Source organism: Manis javanica, chromosome X (genome assembly GCF_040802235.1).
Source record: "Manis javanica isolate MJ-LG chromosome X, MJ_LKY, whole genome shotgun sequence".
Lineage (NCBI taxonomy): Eukaryota > Metazoa > Chordata > Mammalia > Pholidota > Manidae > Manis > Manis javanica.
Window position 1 is genome coordinate 94,310,166 of NC_133174.1, and position 10,555 is coordinate 94,320,720.

A 10,555-nucleotide genomic window follows, 5' to 3' on the forward strand; every position below is an offset into this window, starting at 1 on the left:
AATGAAACCACAATCTCAAAGAGGTACCTGCCCTCCCTCGTTCACTGCAGCATTGTTTACAATAGCCAACACATGAAAACCACCTAAGTGTCTCTTGGTGGATAAATGAGTAGCAAAAAGATGTCACACACACAAATGGATAATAAAAAATTTTCTCTGCATCCCACAAACACACACATGAGCATGCACACACACACACACACACACACACACACACACAGAATATTACTCAGTCACAGAAAAAGGGGGCCACCCTGCCATTTGTGAAAACATGGATGAGCCTACTTCCAGGCATTATGCTTAGTGAAATAAGCCAGACACGGAAGGTAAATACTGCATGCTCTCACTTTTGTGTGGAATCTAAAGAAAGTCTGAACTTAGAGAAACAGAGCACATTGGGGTTGCCAGGGGCTGGGGTGGAGTGGCGTGTAGGGACAATGAGTAAAGGTGGCCAAAGGGTCCAACTTCCATTTACAAGATGAATGAGTTCTGAAGATATGATGTACAGCATGGTGACTCTAGTTAACAATACTGTACTGTATATTTGGAAGTTGCCAAGGGTGAACATATTAAAAGTTCTCTCCGTAGAAAAAAATGTAACTATGCCAGGTGATGGATGTGTTAACTAACCTGATTGCGGTAATCGTCCCACAATATATACATGTATCAATTAATTATGTTGTAAGCCACCTTAAACTTAGACAGTGTCATATGTGAATTTTATCTCAATGGCCCAGAAGAATTGAAAAAACTACAACACGGAGGTCTCACCGTAGCAGCTGCACTTATGGGAAAGAAGAAAGGTAACTTGATGGCAGGGCCCAGGGCAGAACTGGAGCATGATACATGGTGGAAATACATCCTGTAAATGAGGACACTGAGAGGAAAAGACAAGTTTCTGAGGTCGTGTAGGAGACGTTACGGCTCCATAAGAAAAGAGGAGAACTTAGGACAACGTGCAGGACTTGGCGCAGGCGTTGGATGATTATTTGTGAATATATGCAGCAGCTCTTTTTGCGGTGTGGTCTCAGAGAATCCCGTTAGTGGGTAGTGCGTTTTCCTGGGCCCCAACCCCAGGGGTTCAGATTCAGTGAGGCCAAGGGATGTTCTTGCATCATGGTCTTGCAAAGTGATGGTGTATATGTGTGACCGTTTCTCTCCCTTTGCGACGTGTGACTAAGTGTTTGTCTCCAGCGCCTTTCTCCTGGGTCTCTTTTGTGCAGAATCTTTGTTTCCTGGAAACTGGTAAATATTGACATCTTGAGAGGAAACCGATGGAGTAATCCACAGGACTTTTACTTAAGATCATTTGTTCTCCAAATGCGGTCTCTGGACCTTCCACATCAGCATCACTGGGGAACTTGTGAGAAATAAAAATTCTCAGGACTCAGCCTAGACCTACTAATTTAGAAATGGGAGAGACACTTGAGGAAGAGCAAAGCATTCCTTCAATTCAGCTGACATGTGTCAAGAGCTTCTTAAGCCCAAGAGTCTGTGTAGGACACATGGGAGATGAGTAAGAGAGTTTTTGTCCTCCTAGGACTTACAATCCCATACGAGGGATAAGGTCAGAATGGCAATGAGTGAACAACTTTGTGTGTGAAGATCTTAAGGGAAGTGGGTTCAAAAGAGCAACAGCCACATCTCGAGGTGTACACTCAGCATTTGCAGGTCCTTGCATTGTAACGTTCTCCCAGTTCTTCAGGGTGTATTGACCCGGAATGACGCATGGGTAGAGCGCACTTGCTGGACGTGGGAAATTGGGTGTAAAGACACTCAGACAATTTCACGCCTGTTTCATCTTTGCAAAAGATCAGAAAATCTCACTTGGAGTCTCAACTAGGACTTCAAATTGTTATGAAATGACACAGGCATGTGAGTTTCTTAAACAGCTTAGAATTTATCCATAGCACATTCACAACTAATAGGAGTATCTCGCCCCTAGTTTTGTAAATTAGTCGAGATATATTTGATTGTTGGTTTCCCAGCTTCATCTCTGTACTACCTTGGGCACATGGCACTCATTTTGCTGTTCAGGTTCTTCATCCATAAAAAGAGAAATGACACTGTTTACTAGCCAGGCATGGCATGAAGGGTAACCGAGTTCCTCCCATGAAGTGCTTGGCACAGTGCCTGGCACAGTTGCTGTTCAGTCAGTGGAGACTCTTAGTACTTTAGCAATGCCTGGTTTAAGCAACACCAACTGACAAAGCGGTGTCTGTTATAAGGGTGGTGAGGAAAGGATGTGGCAAGGTTAGAGGTAGAGTCAGTCTGGTTCATTTAATCTTCTGGTTATAGATGCCCCCATAGACTGCCAGTGTTCAAGGACCTGTTTGTTATTTTCAGGAATAATAAGTATAACAAAGCCCCCAGCTTTGCTGTGGCACTGAATATTTTGTTCTCCCCAGTAATACCAAATGGTGAGGAAACATCTATAAAGAGCAAGGAAAGGATACTGACGTAACTGTGTGGTCACTAGTCAGAGGCAAGGACACTGATTGACGGGATCACCAATTCCTCGGATCCATAGCTGCATATTCTATGTGTGAGGACAGCATTTGGGTTTATGCAGCAATGTTTATGGTGTAGAGAGCTGAATGCAGGTCACCAAGCAATGGCTATCCCAGCATGAAGTCTTCTCCCAATCTCTGCTTCTTACCCTTTCTCCCATCAATTTGCAGCATGGCAAACTGGACACAATTATGGAACATGGAATGGTTTCGCACATGCTTGAGACAGCTTTTGCAGTATAGAATTGAGCACGGCAAGTGGTGAACTTGCTAACTGCTGCTTGAGAGCACTTCTCTAGTAGATACCCAAGAAAATCAGGTTCCTTGTATGCCTTTGCAGGAAGGCCCACTTGAGGCTTTTGCTTTTACCCTGTGAGATGATCATAAAACCTTTCAAGAAAGACCAAGCTATTGAAGGGATTACTAAAAAGGGAGGCTCACATCAGACTGCGTGGGCATCCACGTTTCAGAGGTCCATGCCATCACCCGAGTCTCAGAGAGAAGATGGCAAAAGGCAGTGCCTGGGCTTTCGACTAAGACTGACCTGGATTTGAGTCCTGAGACGTTCCTTCCACTTCAAAGGCAATAAACAACAAAACCCCATAGAGGCCCACATACTTTCCATGCTCTCACAGAGTTCCCCCCAGTCAGGGTCAGACTTGGTATTGCCGCTGAAGGGGATAAACGTTCTCTGAGAGTCAGGGCATCATGAAAGGGGGGTGCAACTAGGACCCCTACAGTGTGCCACGCCCTGTGACAACCATTTCACAAGCCCATTTAATTCATTTTTCACAGCTTCCCAAGAGGTGGGTTCAGTTTGCCCCAGTGTGCAAACAAGGAAACTGGGAGGTTATGTACTGGGCCCGAAGTCACAGGGTGAAGACCTAGGATGAGAGCCAGCAAACTCGCATGGCCTGTGTCGCTGGTGTCTAAGCTGTGGGGGCCCGACAGCCATGGATGCGGGTCAGACCTGGATGGTTGGGGGCAGAGTGGGGGCGGGAAACAACAGCTTGAATAGGAAGGACAGGGAAGGGTCAGGGAAGCTAGGAGAGTTCTGAGAGAGAGCCCGGTCAGCGGGAGGGAGCATCGGACATCTTCAGAGGGGTCCCTGCACATGATCACCTTCCTTGAAGACCCTGTTGACAGAGAAGCAGATCATGGTCTCCTGAAAGGGAAGTGCCCATGTGCTCAGCACCATCCAAACCTCCCACCCACCTGAGGCTTCCCGGGCCGGCCCCAGGGAGGGGGCAGATGCTCACCATATGGAGCCACCTGTCCACCACTAAGGAGCTGAGGTCATGCTGAGTTTTCAGCAACATTCACAGGGAGCGCAGGACTTCAGGCTGTGTGTGCTTCAGCAGTTGAACCTTCAGACCTGTGGGGGAGGAGAAGCTAACCATGGCTGTGGAGGCCACACCCTGGGTCCATGACCAGCCTGTCCCACCCCATGGCCCCTCCAGTCTTGCCCACCACACACGCACAGGGGTCCTTGAGCTCTTTTATATTCCTGATGTCCTTGGCATACTCACACAAGCTGCTCCTAGGAGAAAAAGAGGAAGAGGTTGGTGCTCTGGCCAGGTGGGTGTTCCCAGGAGCTGGCCTCCTGTGCTGGGGAGCCTCGCAGCCCAGGAGCAGAGTATGAGCCGCGGTACTCACAGGGCTGGGGCCTCAGAGCTGAAGGGAATGGTCAGGGAGAAGCAGGCCTCGATGTGGTAAGCGCCCAGGAGTGCCTGTCGGTCTCCAGAGTCATAGATCATGTAATACCTGTGGGGGAGCAAAGAGGACAGTCTGTCTCTGTGGTCTGGACCCCACATGGGACTTCAAGGACACACTGAATATTCCTGAGCTTGGGAGGCCCCTCCTGTCCCTGCCCACCCTGTCCTCCTGGTCCCAGGGGTACTTACAGCTTCAGGAATGGCAGGATCAGATTCTTCAGTGGATCAGATCCTTTCAAGTCTTCCTGTAACCAAAGAAGATTCCATTTGAGATGAGACTATGGGGCTGATAAAGCCTCTCTTGCAGTACCCCAAATGTTGTTGGATCCTGTTCCTCACCTGGCAGGGCTTATTTCAAGTAGCATCTGTGAATGTCAGTGATAAGCATTGGGGGTAACTCCTGGCCATCCTGGAGAGAGAAGAGGCAGTCAGCAGTGGAGACCAAGGAGCTGGCCTGGGATGATCAGGGGAAAGGATGGGCCCAGGAGAGGGTGAGGGTCAGAGGTCAGGTGTGAAATGGCCCTGTGAATTCCATAGGCAGGATTACAGTAGCCGTCTTCATCACGGAGCCCTGGAAAGTCTCTATCATATGCAACTTTTGTCTATGTGTGTGCTCTGTATGTGTGTTGTATAGACATTTTCATGTACCTTTCAAGAGCTCATGTTCCCTAAGGTGTATAAGGGTGTGACACAAACATATAATCCAGGCAAGGCCCAAATGGCTCGAGGGCAGGGACGGTGGTCGTCAATGTCAGGAGGAGATGATGGAGAACGTAGGACCTTACCAGGTGCAAGAACTGGGGGAAGCAATTCCTAATGGCATTGTTCAAAGCCAAAAATAGGAATAAGGGATTGACAGTTCCAGGTTGCCAAGCCTCTTTCCATTTTCTGTCTTCCTCTTGCCCTCCTACCTCTTTTTCCTCCTGGGCAGCTCCCACCTAGACAGCCCTGGGTCTCTCCTCCAGGGCCACAAGGAGCCACATCTGGAGCCGAGGCTCCAGGCTACCTCTCCTTCCCTGCCTCCCTTCCTTTCTCCAGGTGGCCTCTGAAGCCCCCAGAGAGGAGAGGGAATGAGGTGGGAGCCCGGGACTCAGCCACCTCCCTGGGGACCAGCATTGTGTGAGGACCAGGGCGCCCACAGTATTGGTCCTGCAGGCATATACAGGGGTAGGAGACCCTGCCCAAGAGGAGTAAAGGGTCAGGCTCCAGATCTGCATGGGGTACAGGGTCTGTGGCCCCCTTTCAGGATCACCACCTTCTCTCCCAATGGTCCCTGTGAACCTGTGCCTGTCTTAGTTCCTTGACTGAGTAAACATACCTGTGTTGGGCCACCAGGAGCCCCTCTGGGGGACCAGGCGGGATGATGTGACCTGTGGTGGGAGGGGCCGTGCCCCTGACAGCCCTGCTCTTCTGTCTCCTCCACCCTCTTGCCTCCGCCTTGCACTCCTGCCTCGGGAAGCCCGCTGCTCACTGGCAACAGCCTGCTTGTGGCCACTGGACTCAAGGAACGTTGGTTTGTCCCAAGGAGGGCCTAGCGGCTGGCACTGGGCCCTCATCAAGGGGCAGGCAACCCTCGAGTCAGCCTGGGATTAGAGTGGGGGACCCTTCTAGACCACAGGAAAGAGGAGCCCTCTCAGGGCAGGGGAGGGAAGCCCCACATCAGCACAGATGCTGGAAGGCATGTCTCAGCATGAGGCCTTGGGCTGGAGGGCCCTTCTCAGCCCAGGGCACCAGAATCTGGACCAAAGCTGGTCAGTCCTGGTCCTGGTGAGCAGGGGGAGCCTTGACTCCTGCCCCACACTCTTGTGGGCATGTACAAGAGGCAGCTAGATGCAGAGTCAGGAAACAAATCCCAACCCAGGAGAACCAGTGAGCAGGTCAGAGGAAGGAAAGGCCTCACAGGTGAAGGGACACCGAGAGAGGAGGGGTTAGGGGCTGTGATCCTTCCAGAGGACAGGGATGCAACTTCCTGGGCACTTGCATTCTCGGGGCCATTCAGGCTACCAGGGGAAAAGACCTCCAGGAAGGGTGACAGTGGTTGTCATCGACCTTATGTAGGTGGCCTGGTCTGGGAAGGTCTCACACAGTGGGTTCCCTTCCAGTCATATCTCTTCAAGCTTCAGCCCTTTCATCTTGCCCAACTCCCAGGTGGACTTTTGCTGGGAAAAATGTGGAGGACACTGGAAAAAGAGTCCCAGAGAAAGAGAGACACCCACTGGCCTCCTCCTTCCCTGACGGGTACCTTCTCCTGGCTCCTGTCACCACTCTGCTGAGCGCCACCACCCACTTGAAACCCAGCTCTGATATGGCTCCCTCTGATGACCTCATCTTTGGAGAGATTCAGGATCTTGACTCTGGGGACCATCTGTATAATGTTAGACAGTCCATCCAGCTGGTACAATCCATTGTAGGGCAAGTTCAAGGACAACAGCTTTTGAGGAAGAAGAGTTAGAGTGACCATTGCTATCTCAGGCCTGGAGAAAAATTCACCCTCTGTCCCCTACCATGATACCAGCACTGGGCCTAAGGCGTCACCTCAGGGAAATTCTCTGTAATGCTCTGCAGGGTAGCAGTCATGCAGTTTCTTCAATCCAGGATTATATCGATATCATGGCCCACCAAGTCTTCACGAAGCCGAGAGGAGGGAATCAGAAGGCTTTGAGGAGTCTGAGGCCCTCCCCAAGTTAACACCCCTCCATCTCCCTCTCAGGCAGAGCCCTTTGCCCTCACCTGCCCTAGAATTACTGCTGTCTTCTATGTCTAGGTTAAAGGGGAGTCTCTAGAGGTCAAGAGCTTTCTGGGAGACATCATACCATGTGCTCATGATCAACTGCAGAGAGAGATGGAGAGAGCCACTCTGAGGGTGTGGCAGTGATTGGCAACTGGGGGCTCGGGGGAGAAGAGGTGAGTCTGGGTGTGAGCACCCAATGTGCCTTGAGTCAGCATTACCTTTAGTCGCTCCATTTCTTCTGACTCCAACTTACTCTGCACAGAGTACGGTACAGTGGACGGACGGCCAAAGACAGGTATCTGCTGGAAGGAGAGCTCGGGCAATATAAACCAGGAGCTCTAATTCCAAAGACAACAACCAGTCCCTGGCCTGTTCTGCCTTGGAACTAGGTACAGGTACTACCCTCAACACATACCTCTTGCCTGTCCTCATTCCAGATCTTGTCACTGACATCCTTCAATGCAGAGGCAGTGCTACCAACCTGGACAAAGAACCGAGCCTGATTTTTCACACTGTGGAACTACAGAGATTGAAAGCAACAGTGTCAGAGGCCAATGGCCCCTGGAAGCCAGCTCTCTCCCCTTCCCTGTGCCCACTCATCTGGTTTCACCATATCTTGTACATTCACTGGAGTGAAGGGTACACTGAAGTGGCTCTGGAGTGAACTCATTAGCCAGGTCTGGTCATACTTTATCCCATAAGGAATCTAAGGGTATAAAAAAGGGATGGGAGAGAGGAGACAAAGCACAGTATTAAGGCTGGGGAACAGGCCCAACACAGTGTAAAGGGCTTCTAAAAAGAGACCACTGGCGTGATTTCTTCCTGTAGTGCCAAGAACAGATTTTTCAGACCCTCTTTCTCTCCATTTGAGAGCTCTCCTCCAAATAATTGTTTTAGGTGTTTAAAGTGGTTTTCCTTTTATAAGGTTCCTGGTTAACCTATCTAGTGCAGACTTTGTCAGAACACTCACTGTGATCTTCAGCCAACTCCCTGGAGTTCCAACTTGTGTGTTCTTCCCAATTTCTCTCTTCAGAGGTTTCTTATCTTGCCACACAGTAATGTGGATATGGGGTTCATTGTGCCATTTCACTGTCCTCCTGCTGCATTCCGTGGTATAGGGAGTGTTGTGGAGAGGCAGTGGGGAGGCAGTGGAGAGGAGGGTGGCCATGAACATTGAAAAAACCTTCTGTTCAACCATGCCTCTCTGACACCAGGGCTACAATTAGGATTGCACATTCCTCTTCTAGCTTTCTTCAGCTTACCAGTGAGACAAGAAAAAGATCATAGAGAGTAAAAGGGTTGCATAGTCTCAGGGGCTGCCACATGCACACCAAGCTGTCAGGTCACTTTCTATCTTTCTTGGAGGTTACTGGACAGCCCTCATCACGTTTCCATCACCCTTCTGGTGGTGCAAAGGCTGAGGCTCATATCCACCGTGTTCATAATAAGCATCCCTCCTGTGAAAATTTCCTGGGAAAGAACTCCTCCTATCTTTCTTCCTTGAGGTGAACTACCACTGTCATTGCGTTCTGGAAACGGGAACAAAAAATATAATTTTGAAGACACATCAGTAGTCCCCTTACCAATCACTACGCATGTCTTAGGATAACATCATGGTAGGGCAAGCAAAGTGACAACCTGCCCTGAGGGACCAATCCCACAGCCCAGAAAAGAAACCCAGCTGCCTGTCAGGATAGAAGAGCCTTACCTGACAGATGGCACTATCAAGGGAGGGACCATGGGGAAAGTGTGGTGAGTAGGGGGAGGGGAAGGGAAAACAGTTGACCCTTTTAAAACACAGAGGAGGATTTATAAAGAAGAGAGGTGTGTGCCTCTGCTGGTTAGACCGAAAAGTAGCCACATGCCGGGAAAACATCCAAAGCTTGCCTTCTCTCAGGCCTTTCCACCAACCACACACCAATACCTTGAGGCAACCTCTCTCAAGCTTCCCAAATCCAATCGGCCACCAAAGTCATTCCACTAACAATCAGCAAGCTGTACTTCCTTTGCCGGTGTGGTACAAGGCTGTAACAGCCTCCTACACTGTTTCCCTCCTCCAGCCTTGCTCTCAACAGTACTCTGAAATATCCAGAGTGAGCTTTTCCTTTTGCCCAGCCTGAAACACTACTCAGCTCAGGAGACAGCTCTTCCTAACCTCAGCCCTTCTGTAACAAGGCACAGAAGGATGAACTGGAATGATATGTCAACTACTATGTCCAAGCATGTAGGGATTCTTCTCTTCTCCTTCTACCATTGATCTGTAGCTTGATTCCAGTATGGTCAGAGAACATACTCTGTGTGGTTTGAATTCTTTTTGATTTGTTGAGGTTTGTTTGATTGCCCAGGAGACAGTCTATCTTGGTGCATGTTACATAGACATTTGGAAAGAAATTATACTCTGCTGTTGCTGGGAAGAAAGCTCTATTTATGTCATGTAAATCCTGTTAGTTCACTGTGTGATTCAGATTTCCTTTATTCTTGTTGGTTTGGTGTCTAGTAATTCTATCCCTTGCTGAGAGGAGGATGTTGAAGGCCCCAGCTTAGTTATGGGCATGGCTATGTCTCCTTTCAGCTCCATCAGTTTTTGCTTCACGTACTTTGAGGCTCTGTTGTTTGGTGCATACACATTTAGGATCATTATGTATCCCTGCAGAATTGCTCCTCTTATCATTGTGTAATGGCTCTCTTTGTCTGTTATTAACTCTCTTTGCTGTGACATCTGCTTTTTGGGCAGCCAGAGATGTGCTTATAAAGTACCTTGTTTGCATTTCACCCCATATTCGCTCCTAGGAGTTGTGTTGCTGTTCACCCTTCCACCCCAAGAAGTCCCTGCCAACATATCTAATTCACTATGTGGAAAGACTTGGAGGCTTTCTGGAATCTACAGAAATGAGATAGTCTCAGCTCTCACTCCCATAGGTGGATTTGCTAAGGGTGCTTTCTTTGTAACACATTGAACTGAAATGGTGTACCAGCAGACAGTAATACTAGTGGTTTGTGCTGAGGGAGGATTGTGGTACTTAGTATGTTAGAAACCAGCTTCCTTTTGCATTTTAATATTTAAGGTTCTCTAAGTTTATATGTTGTACATTTCATACATAAATTAATCTGTGCTGTCTTTGGGCACACTTAGGAGTAAACAAGCACTCACTGCTGATCACTCCCTCCACGATGTAGTCATTATGATCAGGTCTCAGATGAACTCCCCTGGGGAATCATTGCTCTCACTGTGTGGTCCACTGTCAGGATAATCCGGCTGCTCACAGCCTTTGGGACCTTCCCTTTGTGGCACTGGAAGCACATTTCATCATGGATAGAGCACTGGACCCAGAAATGTCACTCGCTCAGTCCCCAAGACTTGGAGGCAGCTCCGAGTGCTCTCTTGCCCTCACACTCCACATCCAACTGACCCAGAAATTCCCATGGCCCCTCTTACCGAGTATTTTGGAATCTAGCAACCCCTCACCACCTCCATTACTGCCACTCTGACAAGACGCCATTGTCTATCTCCTGGATTATACTGCCTTCCAACTGGTCCCTCTGCTTTCATCCTTGCTCTGTGACCATCCATCTTCAGCCCAGAAGTAAGCATAGGTCAA

At 49.1% G+C, this 10,555-nt stretch overlaps 1 pseudogene; it reads right to left on the reverse strand.

Annotated features, from left to right (window-relative positions):
* Positions 1-2,618: 2,618 nt before the first annotated feature.
* Positions 2,619-8,124, reverse strand: LOC108397641 (nuclear RNA export factor 2-like; annotated as a pseudogene).
* Between the last annotated feature and the right edge of the window lie 2,431 nt (positions 8,125-10,555).